This window comes from Arachis ipaensis, chromosome B10, assembly GCF_000816755.2.
Source record: "Arachis ipaensis cultivar K30076 chromosome B10, Araip1.1, whole genome shotgun sequence".
Classification (NCBI taxonomy): domain Eukaryota; kingdom Viridiplantae; phylum Streptophyta; class Magnoliopsida; order Fabales; family Fabaceae; genus Arachis; species Arachis ipaensis.
This window is the reverse complement of record NC_029794.2, coordinates 109,573,158-109,580,036: the sequence shown is the minus strand read 5'-3', so window position 1 is coordinate 109,580,036 and position 6,879 is coordinate 109,573,158. Positions and strand designations below refer to the sequence as shown.

At 34.6% G+C, this 6,879-nt stretch overlaps 1 pseudogene; it reads left to right on the top strand.

Moving 5' to 3' along the window:
• LOC107620935 overlaps positions 1–6,879 on the top strand; it is a 50,362-nt pseudogene that overhangs the window by 6,050 nt on the left and 37,433 nt on the right.

Sequence of the window (6,879 nt, the reverse complement as noted above, 5' to 3'; positions counted from 1 at the left end):
TTTTATAAAATATGTATATGAACGTATCTATCTATATATATTTAAAGAAGCATTGAGGATTTTAAAACAAGTAGTATATATATATATGTGCAAGGTTCTGAAAATTAGACCGGACCGGTCGGTCAAACCGATTCAACCGGGAACCGACAATGCAAGCGGTCCGGTCCTCCATCAATAACCGTTTGAGAAAAAATCGCTGAAAAACCGTCGAACCGGCCGAAAATTTGTCGGTTGGGCCGGACCGGTAATCGGCCGGTTCAGATAAAACAACGCCGTTTTTTAATTAAGAAAAATGGATCCACTCCACCCAACCCCCCTTCCCCCAATCATTTATTCATTTCACTACTCACTCCGTGGAGAACTCTGAAGCAAATGAACCCTAGCCCTCCATCGTCGCCGCCGTTCCCAGGTTCTCAGCGCCGCCGCCGTTCCCAGGTCCTCAGCACTGCCACTTCTTCCTCTTCCCCCTGTCCGGAACCTAGTAACTTGGCAGGTCCTCTTCGGCTCTTCATCTTAACTCACCAAACCAAAACCCTAGGCTCTCTCTGCATTTTGCAATGGTTCTGCCGCAGTCCGTGGCCTGGCCCTCTCTTGTAGCTCGGCGTCCTGCTTTCCTGTCATCCGTCTGACCTCCGTGGCTTCTTTGTTTTGTTGGCTTGAAGCAACTTGCTGCCGTATCGCCGCTCGCCGTCATCTCCCCGGTAGCCGTCGTCTCCCTGGTCGCCGTCCGTGCCTCCATCAAAGGTTAGTGTCTCTGTCTGTTTTGTTCGTGTCTCCGTCTTCTCTCCCCAGAGCCTCTGTTTGTTGATTTTTAATGTGAAATTGTGAAATTGATAGTTTTTGCTGATTTTGTGCTGCTGCTCTTTCTTTGATTCCTGAAATTTTTGTTAAAATTTTCTTGCTGCTGCTAAAAATAAAAATGAAATCATTATTGGAAATTTTGTTTAGGGATTAGGAATTACTTGTTGTTGTTTATAATGTTTGTTAAAATTTCAGGTTTAGTGTGATTAGGGATTACTTGTTGCTGTTGAAATTTCAGGTTTAGTATGATTAGGGATTACTTGTTGCTGTTTGGTACTTGCTGCTGCTGTTTGAGTGTTTTTTAACTTTTGAATAAACTGTTTTTGAATTTTTATTGATAGATTTATCGATTTTAGTATTTAGGGTGATTATTTGTTGCTATATTTTAATTTTAGTTGCTGATTGTTCTTGATTTCTAGCTCTTTTTAGTATATTGTGCTGATTATTCTTGATTTCTGACTGTGTGAATGTTCTGATTTCTGGCACTGTGAGTGTTGTTTTGTTTTTGTTTTAAGGCCTTATTTTGTGCTCAGTTTTCATTTCGTAGGAAATTGTTTGAGGTATATAAGAATTAAGAAGGAAGATTATCCCAACAGCTACCCTGTTGATTGATTCTAGTCCCCCACAAGCTTGAAGAGAGGAACCCTTCATCATTGGTTTGTTTATGGCATTGCATAATGCATATTATTGTAGTTTGTTTGTTTATTCATTGAACTTTCACAAAATCAGTTGTTTATGATCCCCTTTTGTCCAGAATAAACAATTCTTGAGTCCTTGCTTAGCTTTATGTCAGATGGATTATGTGTTGTTAAATTGTACAAGCATAAGATTTCTCCTTGAATATAGTATATGTAGCCTAATTCTGAATTGGTATAATTATAACACAAAGCTATAATTATACCACAAAGCTATACCAAAAGAACTGGATTGGTAGGAAGATCTTTATCAAAGGCTATAATTATATTTTAGGATATATATTTAAAATTTATATATTATTTTATTTTAAAATAATTTTTTCGGTTAGACTACGATTAGACCGATTGAACTAATAAACTAATAAACCAATAATTAAAGCGGTTCGATGATCGGTCTAGTTCTCAGAACCTTGTATATATGAATGGATTTAATATAATGAACGTGTATATATATAGGAGGAGGTGGCTGTTATATGAGGTGAACCGTGGCACCTTTCTGGAGTTATAAGGATGGATTTTATTAATAAAATATTATTAGAGAGATAATTACTAAAATTAGATATATTAAATCACATATATTTATTTTATTAAAGTAAATATATAAGTTACTAATANNNCTTTTTTAAACTATCAAATTTTTTTAATTTTTTTAAATAATAATTAATTTATTAATTAATTAGTTGCTAATTATCCGGGATTTACATCGTATAACAGAGCAAATATAGGATCTTCAAAAGCTTACCAATTATTGAAAGAGTAGGTTGGGAGTTATGATAATATAGGATTCACACAAAGAGACCTCCAAAATTATTCAAGAGATTTGAAAACTTTGATAATAGATGTTAATGCTCAAATGTGTATTGACAATTTAAAAAATAAGCATGAGATGAATAATTCATTTTATTATGATTGTGAGCTTATCAAAGAAGGAAAGCTTAAGAATTTATTTTGGGCGAATGGTATTTGTAGAAAAAATTACTATTTATTTAGAGATATAGTTTCATTTGGCACAACATATGGTACAAATAAGTATGATATGATATTTGTTCCGTTTACTGGTGTTAATCATCATAAACAGAGTATAACTTTTGTGCTGCTTTGTTAGCTCACAAAAAAAAGGAGTCATTTACATGGCTATTTGATACATTTTTGAAAGCAATGGAAGAACGCAAGCCTAATGTAATCATAAATGATTAAGATCCAGGACTGAAGATTGCAATAAGTGATGTTTTTGAAGGTTCTTGCCATAGATTTTGCATGTACCATATTCTAAAAAAAATTTTGAAAAGGTAGGTGTTAATTTAAATGCCAATATTGAATTTAATAGCAGATTCAAGTCTTGTATCTGAAATTTAGAGCCTCTAAAAGAATTTGAACTCAGATACATAAAAATCATTAGTGATTTTAACTTGGAAACAAATGGTTGATTATCATAAAATGTACAAAACATTTGGATACGAGCTTATTTTTTAGATGTCTTCCTGACAAGAATGTTGAGAATTATTTTTAGATTTGAGAGCAAAAATTTATTTTTTGGAAACTATTTGATTAATCACCTTAATTTAGTAGAATTTTGAATGAGATTTGATTCTGCTATAGAGTGTCAAAGGAATAAAAAAGTTGGCAAATAATATTGCTCTTCATTCTAGACCTGAATTGAAATTGCACAAAGATACAGAAAAGCATGGTATGAAAATTTATACGCATGAAAATATTTATATATTTCAAATAGAATTATGGAGTGCTTATGTGGATTGTGGAATTGAAGAGACAAAAGAGCAGGACGAAAAGTTACTGTTTTTAGTACTTGAGAGCATTGTAGATAGTGGCAGCGAAGTTTGTAAGCATCGGCAAGTTACTTATTATCTATCTAATCATGTAACACGTTGTTCGTCTAAAATGTTTGAAGCTGAAAGCATTTTTTTGTAGGGCACATTCTTTTTTTACTGAAAGATAAAGGTTTAAACGTAGCAGCATCCTATATCATTACTAATAGATGGACTAAGTTGGTAACTGCTAAACCCGTCACAACTAAAAAATGGATTAATACAAACAGATTTACAGATAGATTTACTCTTTATTATAGACGAATTTTTGGTTACCGACGAAATTACTGACGGATTTTGTCCCTCTGTAAAAGCCCCGTCGAAAATTATTTACCGACGGATTTTTTTCCGTTGGAAAATTATCGACGGATTTTTACTAGTTACTGACGGATTTTTCCTCTGTAAATTCTCCATCCATTTCCCGAAGGCGACGAACTTTCTGACGGACGGATTTTCCGTCTGTAATTACAGACGGATTTTCATATGGATTTTCTGTCTATAATTACACACAAATTTTCAGATGGATTTTTCGTTTGTAATTACGTCTGTAATTACAGACGAATTTTCCGACAGATTTTTCGTCTGTAATTTGAACTTTGGAAAATCAACTCACAATTTGGTTACAGACATAAAATCTGTCTGTAAATCCGTAAGTAAGGTAAAATAGATTTTTTTTATTTTTCTAATTACAAAATAAACTTGTTTTCATACAAAATAAATATAAATTTAATACAAATTTTTATCTAATTTGTATTCGAATATTTATAATATTTCAAAAAATAAACAAATTCATCGTATTATCAAACTAAAAGAAAAGTACTATAAACAAGCAAGTCAATATAATTCAAAACATAAACAAAGTGTATTGATCAACTATAATTTCCAGTATATTATTCAACCATATTAAAACTATCAGTTATAGTCTTCAGTGTCATCTTCATCCTCATCATCATCATAGTCCTCAACCGAATCATACTAAAACTATACCAAGTCCATTTTTGCCCTTGCTAGCTCCCTCTCCAATGTTTTCTTCTCCTCCAGCCTTGGACTATTGGGAGTAAGTATGGGTCTAATTGTAAGAACAAGACCATACACTTATTAGTTAGTAATATAACAATAATAAGTACAAAATAAACATGGAAGAAATTGAACAGAAAATTTTTCCACAGATCCACCTTATTATCAATGAGCACTTCCAACATATAATTGTTCCAAAGAATTTGGTAACATAAGCATTTTAGCAGGATAAAACAAAAAGACACCAGAAAGAGTCACTTTAAGCAGGAAATCTTTGCCTAGACATAGAAAATCACTCAGTGTTCCTAATTAGCAGAGTAGTTGGCTAGAATGAAATAAATTACCTGTCACCAAAAAGGAAGCAATTTAGACTCATCACCTAGGGCATTTAAACGTTGTGCACTGCAGAACATTGATATGATATCAGTAAATGCAATTTCATATTTAATTTTGACACTCAATAAAAGTTAAAAGACAAGTTATTTCAATTAATCACTTTAAGTTTTCTAAAATATGTGACTCAAAATATTAATATAACAAATAAGAATTTCACATATGACATCAAAGTATAGTCATGACTCGACCAGGTTTCCAAAATGATTGCTCTGAAGGATTGCAGAAGAGAAGCCTTGTTCGTCATAGTCAAATTCTGTGTCCATTTTACCATCCAAAAATAGGCAGACCACGGCGCAGTCGTCCATCTTTGAAGTTGGATACTTAAGTTTCCACTCCCGGGCTGCAGCATCTACCAGAATCCTTGCAGCTGATGACCGTGTTGGTGCCGAAGATACTATCTCAACCACCTCTTCATTGCTTAAAACATCCCAGACTTGGAAAGAATCAGAATCAGTTACATTCGGAGGAGACATGGAAAGATTCCACTGCTAAGTGCTAACAAACTATTGAGTGGTTACCTCATCAAGGCATAAGAATGAATTCTGATGCAAAAATCACACATGGAACAAAGAGATAGGATGAATTTTGATGCAAATAACAAACTTGGCAAATTGGGCTTCAAATCAATGGTCAACTGAATTGCCACCATGGAGTCATTACTGTCCTTGGATCCCATCACTGCTCGAGAATCCCTGATGGGTGGCGAAAGTCAGCCAATTAAGAAATCAATATAGAAATACGTTGCGAGTATAGTTCTTAACCAGCAAAAATTCGCTCATCAATTTAGAAAGGTTGTCTCAAAATTAGAATAAAAATACTGGGAGTATGAATCCCAGGTCATCTCCCAACGAGTTGGCAAAAAGGGTGCTATCTTATTAATCAGGGGTTTTCCGAGAAATTTGAGAGTTGAATGACAGAAAATAAATAATTGTAAATTAAAAGAGAATTATATATTCTAATTAAAAAGCCTTGACTGGGGGAATGATTAATTGGAAGTTCTATCCTTGTTGGAATTTTCTCAAGTGTAGTATAAAGAGGTTGTTATTTTCACTTAGTTAACCCTTACTAAATAAAGGAAAGTCAAGTGATTGAGCTAACTCTTATTTGCAAATCCTAGTCCTCTCTCTTGGGAAGGTCTAGCGTTAGTAAATAGAGAATTAGCCAACAACTTCCAATTTAACTAATCACTTGAGCATTCCGACTCAAGTGTCTCCTTTTAATCAACCCCCATGTCAAGTTGGGAGTCTACTCCATCAACATGGATCCCATCTTCGTTGTTGGGAGTAAGGAATAGAAAAGAGACATGATAATCAAATTAATTGGAAGTAATTAAACAAATGATAAAATTTAAATGGAAAAAATATTGCTTGCAATAATAAATTCTAAAAGTAATCCAATTGTAACTCTATCAAACTGGGGTTGGAATAGGAATGGGGTTGGAATAATTGTGGATAAGCAGTGGAAGAAAGACGTAGTGGATGTCAAGAGGGTGGGAGATCGGATCATCTCTATCAAACTGGTGGTGGAGGGAGGTGCTTTCCATGTGATTAGCGCCTATGCACCGCAAGTGGGTTCGGACGAACAACACAAGATAAGGTTTTGGGAGGATCTAGAGAGTTTGGTTCAAGGTATACCTTTGGGAGATAAGATTTTCTTAGGAGGAGATTTAAATGGCCATGTTGGGAGAGAAGTGACTAGATATGGGAGTATTCACGGAGGCCATGGTTTCGGGGTGATCAATGCCGAGGGTAAAACTATTTTGGACTTTTCCTCAACTTTTGATCTTCTCATCGCAAATACATGTTTTAAAAAGAGAGACGAACATCTTATAACCTATAAGAGTGGCATGACAGAGAGATTTGGATCAGGTTAAGTGCATAAAGGATAAGGATGGAGAGGTGTTGGCTCAAGAGGAGAAGATTAATGAAAGGTGGAAGAGCTACTTCTACGAGTTATTTAATGAGGGACAGAAGACTCTTTCGAGCCTTGGTCGATTATGCACAAGGGAAGAAGATCAAAACTTTAACTACTATCGAAGGATTTGAGACTTCGAGGTAAAAGAAGCTCTAAAGCAGATGAAAAATGGCAGGGCAGTAGGACCTGATAATATCCCGATTGAGGTTTGGAAGGGTCTTGGAGGAAAA